The sequence below is a fragment of the Schistocerca piceifrons genome, chromosome 8 (genome assembly GCF_021461385.2).
Source record: "Schistocerca piceifrons isolate TAMUIC-IGC-003096 chromosome 8, iqSchPice1.1, whole genome shotgun sequence".
Lineage (NCBI taxonomy): Eukaryota > Metazoa > Arthropoda > Insecta > Orthoptera > Acrididae > Schistocerca > Schistocerca piceifrons.
In genome coordinates, this window is record NC_060145.1 from 119,475,015 (window position 1) to 119,488,273 (window position 13,259).

General features: G+C 43.4%; 1 pseudogene; it reads right to left on the bottom strand.

Annotated features, from left to right (window-relative positions):
• Positions 1 to 4,257: 4,257 nt before the first annotated feature.
• On the bottom strand, positions 4,258 to 4,375 carry LOC124712619 (annotated as a pseudogene).
• Between the last annotated feature and the right edge of the window lie 8,884 nt (positions 4,376 to 13,259).

Consider the following 13,259-nt stretch of genomic DNA (forward strand, 5'->3'; position numbering starts at 1 on the left):
GTGAAAAGGTTTCCGACGTGATTATGGCCGAAAGATGCGACTTAACAGACTCTGAACGCGGAACGGTAGTTGGAGTTAGACGCTTGGAACATTCCATTATGGAAATCGTTAGGGAATTCCATATTCCATAAACCAAAGTATCAAGAGTGTGCTGAGAACACCAAATTTCAGGAATTATCTCTCACCACGAACAACGTAGTGGCAGACGGCCTTCCCCTAACGACCGACAGCAGAGATGGTTACGTAAAGTTGTCAGTGCTAACAGACAAGAAACGCCTTTGAAGTAAACCGCAGAAATCAATGTGGGACGTACGCCGAACGTATTCGTTAGGACAGTGCAGCGGAATTTGGCGTTAATGGGCTGTGGCAGCAGCGAGTGCCTTGCTAACAGCGCGACATCGCCTGCAGGGCCTCTCTTGGGCTCGTGACCGTATCGGTTGGACCCTAGACGACAACCGTTGCATGGTTAGATGAGCCTCGATTTCAAGTGGTAAGAGCTGACGCTACGAAGGCATGGACCCATGCTGTTAACAAGGCACTGTTCAAGCTAGTGGTAGCTTCATGATGGTGTGTGCTGTGTTTATATGCAATGGACTGGGTCCTCTGGTCCAACTGGACCGATAACGGACTGTAAATTGTTGTGTTCGGCTACTTGGAGATCGTCTACAGCCATTCATGGATTTGATGTTTCCAAACAACGATACCGTTTCCACGGATGACAATGCGCTATGTCAACAGGCCACAACTGTTTGCGACTGGATTGAGAAACATTCTGGACAGTTCGAGCGAATGATTTGGCCACCCAGATCGCCCGACATGAATCCCATTGAACTTTTATAAGACGTAATCGAGAAGTCAGTTCTTGCAAAAAGTCCTAAACCGGCAACACTTCCACAATTATGAACTGCTAAAGAGACACAGTGGCTCAGTATTTCTGCAGCGGATTTGCAACAACTTGTTGAGTTCACGGTACGTCTAGTTGCTGCACTATGCCGGGCAAAACGAGGTCCGACACGATATTTGACGGTATCCGATGATTTTTGTCGCCTCACTGTATTGCAACAATGGCTGCTTGGCCAATTAACTCAATTAATCCGTACTTTTCTTGAGGTCTCTCAGTGAAACTCCTTTGCATTCTTTGATAATTGGTAAGAATGATACTAAACTATTAAGTTCTCTTCCAAAAAAATTAATCATTGTTGTAATTTGTATATTGTAACATATTTTTGTCTTGCGAGGTATCCAAAAGGATAAGAAAACTGTAGGATAGTACAGTGTTTTCATCCATAGAGGCCGGCCGAAGTGGCCGTGCGGTTCTAGGTGCTACAGTCTGGAACCGAGCGACCGTTACGGTCGCAGGTTCGAACCGTGCCTCGGGCATGGATGTGTGTGATGTCCTTAGGTTAGTTAGGTTTAATTAGTTCTAAGTTCTAGGTGACTGATGACCTCAGAAGTTAAGTCGCATAGTGCTCAGAGCCATTTGAACCATTTTCATCCATAGAGCAGACGCAAGCAGCCACTCACCCAATACTCGGATACGTGTGTGAAACTGATTCGATACAAGTATTTTTCTTTCAATGCCGAGTAAGCACCGAAAGAATTATGCGAGTCTAAAAGTACCTTGTTCTGTGTGTTACCTGTCTGTGTGTCGTGTTTTCTGAGGCAGACTGGAGACCAGTCCTGTATTAGCATAAGCGATCATGGAAAACAACCTAAAAGCCTCAATTAGGATTGCCAGAGGTGTACCACACCAAGGGTCGTTAACCCGTTGGATGGATTCGATCCGGGTCTACCTTACTTGCCAGTTGGTAAGCTAAAGCACCACGCATTAACCTGTACGGGCAGGTCGGAGTTAAATACGGCTAATTTACTAACAGAGGCAGTGTGCGGTTTGCAGGGAGGGGGGGGATGGGGGGGGGGATTTCCCCCCCTCTGCATCAGACCATCCCCTCCTCTGGTGCTAGTTTATGCGTCCCAACCTGGGATCTGCTGAACGGAATGAACAGTCTAATGAGTACACAGTATGGTTTGAGAGTAAATCGGAGAAAGACGAAGGTAATGAGAAGTAGTAGAAATGAGAACAGCGAGAAACTTAACACCAGGATTGATGATCACGAAGTCAATGAAGTTAAGGAATTCTGCTACCTAGGCAGTAAAATAACCAATGACGGACGGAGCAAGGACGACATCAAAAGCAGACTCGCTATGGCAAAAAAGGCATTTCTGGCCAAGAGAAGTCTACTAATATCAAATACCGGCCTTAATTTGAGGAAGAAATTTCTGAGGATGTACGTCTGGAGTATAGCATTGTATGGTAGTGAAACATGGACTGTGGGAAAACCGCAACAGAAGAGAATCGAAGCATTTGAGATGTGGTGCTATAGACGAATGTTGAAAATTAGGTGGACTGATAAGGTAAGAAATGAGGAAAGGAATATGTGGAAAACACTGATAAGGAGAAGGGACAGGATGATAGGACATCTACTAAGACATGAGGGAATGACTTCCAAGATACTAGAGGGAGCTGTAGAGGGTAAAAACTGTAGAGGAAGACAGAGATTGGAATACATCTTGCAAGTGCTACTCTGAGATGAAGAGGTTAGCACAGGAAAGGAATTCGTGGCAGGCCGCATCAAACCAGTCAGTAGACTGATGACCAAAAAAAAAATGTGTGTCAGTTTTCTATCGTCAGAATAAGTACAGCTTTTCACAAATGTGCCTCTACTTTTTGAATTCCCCTCGTATACCTGTATGTAGAGGATTTTGTAAATAAGCTTTACCAATCATATACTTTTAAAGATATAGCAAGGGATGGCTTTTCTGATAGTGCATACGCGTCCATAGTGAGTTTCAGCATTAACATCTGTTTATAAATAGTTGTTTAACCATGCGTAACGCCACGGTCCAAGCTACTAACATATATAATTCTAATAACCCCCGAAGACAACCCCCCCCCCCCCCCAACTGGTAAAAGCACAAATCGCACCCTGAACAGAGGTGATAAAACCGCAACAGTTACCGGTATATTTCAGTTCAGCTAGCAAAGTTTTTTTTTAGGATTATATAAAACGCAAACCTTCACCTTCTTTTTTTCTGAAGGGTTTCCAACTCTGCAGTCGGCTGTGACGTGGAAGAAATAACCAAAAGTTATAGTCTAAGGTTTAGAAGACATCGAGAATGTAAGCGACGAAGCACAAGATGTTTTTGGACAGCCATGTGGCAGGATATTAGCTTGAAGAGATTCATGAAAGCTGTTGAACGCCCAAATTTGGATAGTCGTTCTGTAATTTCTGCTCTACCTCTGCCAAACGTGAGATAAGTGTCTTGAATGACGCGCCGCTGTGCCTGGTGCGAGCCACGAAATTATAGAAATTTTCCGAGTATATGTACTCTAAAATCAAAGACATTTCAAGTCAATCGGAGTTGGTATTCAGAGATGGTCTGCTGCTGCTTTTCTCCTACCAGTCGAATGTGTAGCTAAGTGCGTAGGCTGGGTGAGTGTAACGAGTGCATATGCAATGTGTTTGTTTTGTTACGAATGATCGTGTACCGAGAAGAAGTAAAATAATGAAACGGAGAACCAGCACACATTTTACTTATTTATCATGTTCCATGGGACGATGAAAGCCAAAACTACACGACTTAGTCCATAGTTTACAAAATCCTGGTTATAAAATTTATAATGTAAACAAACAATTAAGAGAAAACACGGGAAAATTCGAGAGGGCATACGAATAAATAATACACTACAGATAATAGAACTCAACTACTGACAGGACAAGCTCCTGTACAAAATAGGATTGTGCCACATTGAAATCTTCGAACTTAAATTTGAAGTCTTGGGGTTTATCACTCAGTTTTCGCAGTTATGCTCAAATCATATCAAAAATGAGACCTGTTGAATAGTGCACCTTTCTGTACAACAATCATTCAAGTGCAAATCGTTTTTCCGCCTAGTGTTCATTGAATGAGTGTTGCAATTTCTTCCGAAAGAGTCATTATTGTCAACAACAAATCTCATGGTGGAGTCCACACTAAACTAAATTAAACTCCGCCCGAACAGGCCATGACGGCCCAAATGTACTGACCGGCCGCCGTGTCATCCTCAGCCCACACGCGTCACTGGATGTGGATATGGAGGGGCATGTTGTCAGCAAACCACTCTCCACGCCGTCTGTCAGTTTCCGAGACCGGAGCCGCTACTTCTCAAACAAGTAGCTCCTCAGTTTGCCTCACAAGGGCTGAGTGCACTTCTCTTGCCAACAGCGCTCGGCAGACCGGATGGTCACCCATCCAAGTGCTAGCCCAGCCCGACAGCGCTTAACTTCGGTTATCTGACGGGAACCGGTGTTACCACTGTGGCAAGGCCGTTGGAATGGAGGCTAAACTATCGGTTCAAAAAGTATAAGGACACCCAGAAAATGGCTCTGAGCACTATGCGACTTAACTTCGGAGGTCATCAGTCGCCTATAACTTAGAACTAATTAAACCAAACTAACCTAAGGACGTCACACACATCCATGCCCGAGGCAGGATTCGAACCTGCAACCGTAGCGGTCGCTCGGTTCCAGACTGTAGCGCCCAGAACCGCACGGCCACTCCGGCCGGCTCACCCACACGTAGCGCGGAATTGACCACCAAATCACTAGAGGCGGTCCCGCCAGTATAAAAGGAAGAGAGCAGAAAAGCAGGGTGCAGAATGAGTCGGCCCGGAGAGCTCATTGGCTTCGGTCGTCGGCTTGTTGCTGGATATCATTTGAGCAACTAATTTATCACGGAGATTCAATGCTCATAAGGTACTCAAATCGACTGCTGGTTACGTGATTGTGAAGTGGAAATGCTAAGGAACGGCCACGGGTAGACGAAGAACAAGTGGACTTCAGCTACTGACGGACTGGGGCCATCGAGTATTGTGTTGGTTGTAAGAAAATCATAAATCAGCAGTCCAGTGTGTACCAAAGTGCTCCAGGCAGTCCAGTTAATACAATGTCTATGTGTAAGAAGTTAAAACTAAAGGGGTATGATGCTCGAGCACCTCTTCATAAGCCACACGTTGCTCTAATCAGAGCTAAGCGACGCTTGAAATGTTGTAAAGTGGGACGCCACTAGGCAATGGTTGAGTGTAAATGAGTGCTTTGGATTGATTAGTGCCGACAGTTGGTTGGTTGATTGGGGTTGAAGGGACCAAACAGCAAGGTCATCAGTCCCTTGTTTCAAAGGTGGTCCATTCGGACGGATTTACATCTCAGAAGAATCATAACGATAAAAGGGAAAAGCTATAAAACGTAAAAGTGCAGTCGTGTTGTCAATGGTGAAAACAAAGGGGGGAGTCAACAAGTGGGCAACCCCAAGGCTATGCTAGATGCAGAAAATATCCCACCTCTGATGCAGTACAGGCAAGATAACCTGCTATTCAAAAACATTCAACCACTATGTAAAGCGGTATTGCAAAAGGAGACTAACCAAATCTAAAAAGCGATAAAAACAGAGTAAAAGGGAGAGGAAAGAGGATCTTGGCCAAAGAGGGAAGTCAGGACTCTCAAAACACAGCTTACAGTGGGAGAAACCCCAACCCTCACCGCCCTGCCCCTACTCCAGAGGGAGATTAAAGACCTTAGAACTGAAAATAAAAACCAATTTCACGGAGGAAACTGAGAAAAGGTTCAACCACCCAGGAATCATCTGCCAATATTAAAAGTATAGTGCGAGGATGTCTATGCTTAGTACGCAGAGCCAAAAGAAGGGGGCATTCCACCAAAATGTGGGCTACTAACTGGAAGGCTCCACAACCACAAAGTGGAGGTGGCTCATTACGCAAAAGAAGACCATGGGTCAGCCTGATATAGCCGATGTGGAGACGACACAGGGTTGTCGAGTCCATGGGACAGGTGTCATCTAAATAGCACGAAGTTTATTAGACAGGGAGGTAGCCTCCCAAGAGTTGGCCCATGATTGTGCGAAGTGGGATTTGAGATGAAGCCGTAAATCCGCCGCAGGAGGGGTTACAGAGAACGGGAGGGGGGGGGGGGATGACTGCTCCCCCAGCCAAAAGATCAGCAAGCTCATTACCTGGGATACCCCCATGGCCAGGGACCCAAGGAAGTCAACGGAACAAGCAGCATGGTGAATATCAGCGAGATGGTCATGAATGCCCAAGACCAAGGGATGGCGGGAAAAACACCGATCAATAGCCTGAAGGCCACTCATTGAGTCCATACATAACAAAACGCGGTTGAGTTGGGACTGCTTAATAAAGGTAAGGAAGGGCCTGGGAAATCCCAAGAGGTGTGGGCAAGGAAGCGAAGGACATTGGGTTAGTGCCGACAGTGAAGAAGCATGGAGAATGTGGTGTTATGGAACTGAGATGTCTAGCGTAGTTGGTCTGGGGTTTCCTAATTGCGTTAATACAACGCTAAATACAGGACAAGAACATGTTTTAAAGAACTGTGGAGTGCTTACAGAAAAGGAACAATTCGGAGACAATGGTTGTTTGTATCAGCGTGACAATACACCGTGTCAATAAGCGGCATTTGTGAGACAATGATTTGTGGACAAGAACATTCCTGGTAACGAATGGCCTGCCCACAGTCATTACCTGAACCCAACGGAACGCCTTTGTCATAAGTGTGAAAGTCGGCTTCGCTCCATATCTCAGCCTTCAACATCACTACATTGAAACTTCCTGGTAGATTAAAACAGTGTGCCGGACCGAGACTCGAACTCGGCACCTTTGCCTTTCGCGGGCAAGTGCTCTACCAACTGAGCTACCCAAGCACGACTCACGCCCCGTCCTCACAGCTTTACTTCTGCCAGTACCTCGTCTCCTACCTTCCAAACTTCTTCGCAGAAGAGCTTCTGGTACACAGTTTTAATCTGCCAGGAAGTTTCATATCAGCGCACACTCCGCTGCAGAGTGAAAATCTCATTCTGGATCACTACATTATCTGATTTACACTGCCGAGGAAGATCGGGCTGCCATTCCTCTTCAGATATTGAGGTACCTCACTGAAAGTGTCTGCAACAGAGCTGAATCTGTCATAAAGAAGAAGGATGAACACATCTCATATTAGTGCCCACTAGTAGGTACCCGGATACGTTTTACCAGATAGAGTACTTTTATCTACTTTCATACACAATTTGTCATTGTTCTTCCAACATCTGCCATACCTATCAACAAGTTTACGAATTTTGTAGTCAAAGAAATCTCCCTGACCGCACTTTTATGGACTAAAAATATTGTTATTAAGTGACCAGAGTTGTCCTAAAGCATAAAATTTTGTACCATAGGAGGAAACTGAGTGGAAGTAAACGAAACTTCACTGCTGTACTGAGCACAAGCGCCGCAAGCACACACTTAAAACAGCCGAGCAAATCTGCCATTACACAATATAGCGTTGGCATCTGTCATCCTATAGAACGCAACAACACGGTGATTCTGGCATGCACTTCCAGCTATTGGCATAGTGTTAGTAAGGAAGCAGTTGAAGTTAAATCAGCACGTGAGCTCATAAACAGAGGTGGAGGTTTTAGCTTAGAGATTATTATTATGATGAAGATAGCTAAATTCAGTCTCTGTACAAGGTCTTGCGCGTAATACTTCGAAGGACGATTTTCATCTACGCTCAGTCCTAACAAGGGAAACTCCTCGTCGTACCCCCGTCAGATTTAATGGTAAGACGGCGCAGTGGAGAGCCGGTCAAAAACTGAACACAGATTAAGCATGAAAACAGGAAGAAGGTGCACAGAACTGTGAAAAAAGAAAGCAAAATAGAAATAGGTCCAAGCTCAACAAGTGCAATATCGACAGAACTTGAAAAGCTGTGGCGTCATGTTGAAGTATCACACTGTTAGGCTGCTTGCACATTACACGATTTCGCCCGTACGGGCAAAAACCGTTCTTAGTCGACTGTTGAAGAGCATGAGACCTTTCACATTGTACGGCTACAACACGAGCACGGTTTTTAGTCGTGTTGCAGCCGTCCAGTGGCACTGCCACCACACGGCACCGTGCCGTACTCTCGGCTTAGTGGCCCACGTGACCAAGTCCACGCTTTCACACTACACGATTCCTGTCGTACGGGAGCTGTCCCCACGAACGCCTCAGCCATTTGCAGTCATCCAACCGCAACCACTTTTAAACATTCAACAACCTCCATTTCCGCCTCAACAATATGCAGGGCCTAGTTTATCCAGTCAGATTACAACTAGCGTAGAAGAACATTCCTTGTATCACCATAGGCCTATATGTTGACTGCAAAATCATTCAAAGGAAGCACACCATTCTACGACTCATCAAAAAAGTACACAATCCAAATCAGAAACACAGACAACATCACATGACCTGCACGATATTGTTCACAGTGAGTCTCCACAAAGTTTCAGGTACCTACAATCTTTGTATTTTCCGAATTTTATAATTGTTCATAACTGTATTTTTATTGATAACATAATCTCAAATCCAGCCTAATAAGTAAAATCGATAATTTTACATGTGTTTTACTGTTTTGCCTGCAACCACAATATCGCCGTACTGCATAACCATCTTTCCTGTTTGTATGGTACTTTGGTAAACATAAATATAATAATAGAATTTTATATATAGAATTTGAAAAAATACAGCGATAAGAGTTTATGCATGTATTATTTAGTTTCAATGGCATATTTGTTCAAACGCCAGTAATAACAAAGCTGTATTTAAAAACTTACCTTAAAGTCATTGCCAGAATTTCGATAGGCTGTATACAGTTTCCGAACTGCGTGTTTTGGCTCTGCAGAACATTCTTCAGTTTCCCGCGCAATTCATCGAAGGAGCCAACTGACATACGAAAGAAGTTAAAAAACTTTCGGTCGTCGTTTCTCAGGTCTACAAATAATGTGTAGAAAACCCCGACTTCCTCACGTCTCAGATTAATTGGATGAGCCCAGTGAAGGCGATTGCGCCTTCGCCTTCTCCGACGTCAATACAGTACCCATAACGCAGTGACTTGTTCACGATCCATAATAAGAAATGTACCAGGTCACACTTTGAAGGGAACTGATATTCTTGATTAACGTTTAAAAATCGTTCAGTGTGAAAATCAACTGACTACGATTTAAGCCCGTATGGTTTTTTCCCGTACGACCGAAATCGTATAACGCGCAAGCAGCCTTTGACTGTAAAGTGGACGAGTCGTGTTCAAAACTTCCTCATGCCATTCATTTTTATTTTATTTTGTTTCACATTATCAACTGTCCATCTGCTCATTGAAATGTTTGTTCTTTTTCTGTAGTCTTGCCAGTTGTCATACTTCGCATTGTTTGTGGAGTAAGAGTCATGTGGTAATAATACGTCACCGTCCAAGTAAATGTGACGAATAGTGAGAGCAGGCGAGATACCACAAAATCGTCTCACAGAAATGAAAACAACAAATAAACTGGTATGAACTATGTTACAACAAAGGAATTCAGAAATCAAAATTTCCAAAACGGAACGCAATTTCAAAAACGTTAAAAACATATGTACTTACAACGCACAGAGAAACAGTGTGACTGTGAAACTGTTGCGTTCATTTGTTGCAGCCTGTATGACAAACTATTACATTTTCATCATTTCCTTGGGAGTTATCACATTCACATTCATACGAACACCTAAATCAGGCAAGGAGACATATCTCACTCACTTACCAGGCGTATAAACTGGGTGTAGCGATAACAGATTACTATCATATGATACACGTACTGTCAGTAACGTATGACACGCCAGACGTGTTTTCCAGTGGACGATACGGTTGACTTGCCGCCATGTCATCAAACGTTTGCGGTTCACATTCGAAAGGGTAGTTACGCAGAATCAACTGTCATCATAGATACCCTGCCTTACGCCTCGCTGCTGCAAACGGACGTTACGCCACGACACAGGTACAAACTCGAATACAGCGAACAGCCACGGCTCGTGGCGCTTGACAGCCCAACCCCGTAACCACTTAACCACGCTGCCTTTGCTCTTGACTGGCTGCTCTGTATCGCTCTTCTTGTCCTTGGACCATTCACTGTATTTTGCTTTCTTTTCTTAGTTCATTATACCTTCTTCCTGTTTTCAAGCTTGATATGTGTTCAGTTTTTGACTATCACCAAAGAAGATGGTGTTGCACTTTGCTCACCAAGAAAACAACTAAAGACAGAAAATCAACGCACTAGCTCATGTTCTTGTACTGAATGATATAAACACATCGCTCACTCATGCCACTGCAGCACCTACTCGTAATAATAACCAAAACATGTACACAGTATACATTATTACTTTGCAGAATAATAGACATTAAGATAAACTGCAATCCTATGTACGCAAACAGTAGTATACTTTGAGACATGACAGCCCATTTTCATACGAGTTTGAGGCCAATTCGGATCGCTTGATCGAGCGTTATGTCATTAAGTAAGGACCCATACATGTAATTTCGCCTTTTAAGCTCTGTGATGTGATTTTCAACTACTTCATGCCAAAGTATTCGCTAATAGTACGTCCATCCATTGGTAGGAACATGTATCGTCGATTCGTTTAATTGCAACTAGCACTAATCCTTTACAAACAATTGAATAACAACTAAGCATCAAATATACTGTATTTTATAACGTTAGAAACATGTAACATCTCCGTTTGTCATACTGTCAACTTGTCATACTACTGCTGAAAATGGCGACGTCTAATTATTTCGTAATTACTGTAATTCATCATACGAAACTAAATTCAGAGTGTAAAAACAGTATTTATTTAGGCTACTGGATTGTGTACTGAAATTCCACCTACACTAAAAAAAATTGAAGCAGGAAACACGGTAGGAATACAAAATGTAATCAGCTTTCCTTATCTCAATCATTTCACTTATTTTTCCACGAAAACGACAGGTACTATGTATTTGATCTTGAATCCTTTTTCATGTGTTTCAGTTGTAACCACCGAATGAAAATATTTTCCGTAATTCTGAAGAACTTCTGTGACTGTAATTAACGAAGTTACTAAATGTAACAATGTTCTGATTGTCAGCAGATGTATATAAGACGCGCGAACGGCCCAGTACAGAATTTTGAGTTGCACTGTGACGCGTAACATCAAGTAACGAAATAAACAACATTCAGAGCTCTAAATATGACTACGCGTGAATCACTTTTTGACCATTGGAGAACCATAGTGATCTCTAGCCCTTCATCACTTACGAAATTTACAGCATGAATCAACTGCAGCGGAGCAACGAAAAGAAGTTAAGTTCACGCCAACGTCTTTTTTCCGTACATCTTCAAAAACTTTTATTTCCGCTCCCTGCTTCAGGATTAATATTTCTAAAGACTTTTAATTTTATTTATTTTTTCAACAATTATTTTCCCCAGCAAGGCGGTTACGCTGCAACTTGTCTTACTATCCTTTCACAGCTTTGACCCCAGTGAGAGTTCTGAGAGTTCATTTAGTTTATGAATATGAAAAGGTATCAGCAAGGGTCAGATTTTTATAACGTAAAAAACTGGAAAATTATCACTAAAATGACGAAAAACTTATGCAAACTATGTAATGTGAGCTATAAAATTAACTGTAGGAATGAAAAGCGTTACGCCGGCCGCTGTGGCCGAGCGGTTCTAGACGCTTCAAGTCGGGAACCGCGCTGCTGCTACGGTCGCAGGTTCGAATCCTGCCTCGGGCATGGATGTGTGTGATGTCCTTAGGTTAGTTAGGTTTAAGTGATCTAAGTCTAGGGGGCTGATGACCTCAGGCGTTAAGTCCCATAGTGCTTAGAGCCATTTGAACCATTTTTGAAAAACGTTGTAGGAATCTGAGTTTCTCCCAGCGTATACGGCAATGTAACTGAGTGACGTCTTCGACAACCGCTGGTATTTCGACACCCTGTCATTTTAAGGTAAAACTGCAGAAAGGAAGCGCTCTGCAAGGGAATTTAAAATCTCAATATGCCGAGAATTTACGTAAATATAAACCACCCATAAACGTACACTGCAAACACTAGAGCCATCACACAACCGTACATGACCGATGCCAGATGTCATCGATAGTGAATATTAATAACCAACAGGTAAGGCAGCGTTAACTCTGTCCCTATGCTTTTGACAAGGAAGAGAGCAGGATTCCATGCAGAACTTATGCTACAACCTCCATCTCCATTTATAAGCTCACCTCCTAATTTAATTTCAATGTTTCCTTAATGGTTCAAATTGCTCTGAGCACTATGGGACTTAACATCTATGGTCATCAGTCCCCTAGAACTACTTAAACCTAACTAACCTAAGGACAGCACACAACACCCAGTCATCAAGAGGCAGAGAAAATCCCTGACCCCGTCGGGAATCGAACCCGGGAACCCCGGTGTGGGAAGCGAGAACGCTACCGCACGACCACGAGCTGCGTTTCCTTAATAACACTGTCCCAATAGCTGGCAGTGCCTGCGAGAAGCTCCGTGTTGTTGTACTCCATAGGATGACCAATGCTAAGGCAATGTTCTGCAACGGATTTCTTCGGCTGTTGTACGCGTGCGTGACGTTTATGCTCAGTACAACGGACCTCCAGGGTCTTGATGACCTGACCAACATATGAAATACCATTTCTGCAAGGAATAAGATAAACACTCGCCTCACGCTAACCAAGACCATCCATTACGGATCCTAAAAAGACCATAATATTAGATAATGGTCTCAAAATACATTTCACGTCGTGTTTCTGCAAAATACCACCAGTCCCCTAACAAATTCTTCTTGCATAAGGTTAGGTTTTGTGCTGAATTAACTAACTTATTTCGACACGTGTTGACTTCAACTTACTTTTTATTCAACGCCCGGTACCACGAACAGACGGATTGATTTGCGATAGGAAGCACACTGTCACCTATTATTGTCAATTTGTTTATGGAAGACTTCAGACATGTAGGCGATACTTTTGTTGTTTGGCCTCATCGTAGTGAAAATTTGAATGGCTTTTTAGGAAATGTGAGTTCAGTCCTCCCGAATGATCATTTCACGATGAAGTTGTAAAAGTATGACTGTCTTCCCTGCCTTGATGTGTTGGTTAGGTGGATGATTGATGGCTGGGTATATGCCATTTATTGGTTGCCAACTCACACCGACTTGTATCTACAGCCTGATAGAAGTCACCATCCGGTTCAGCGTGAAGGGTTACTTCTTACCTTGACTGAGAGGGACCACGTCATCGCAGACTCTGAGAGTTCGTCAGCTGAATTAGTCTATCTTGAGGCACCTTTCGTCAGGATGGTTACAGCGAAAGA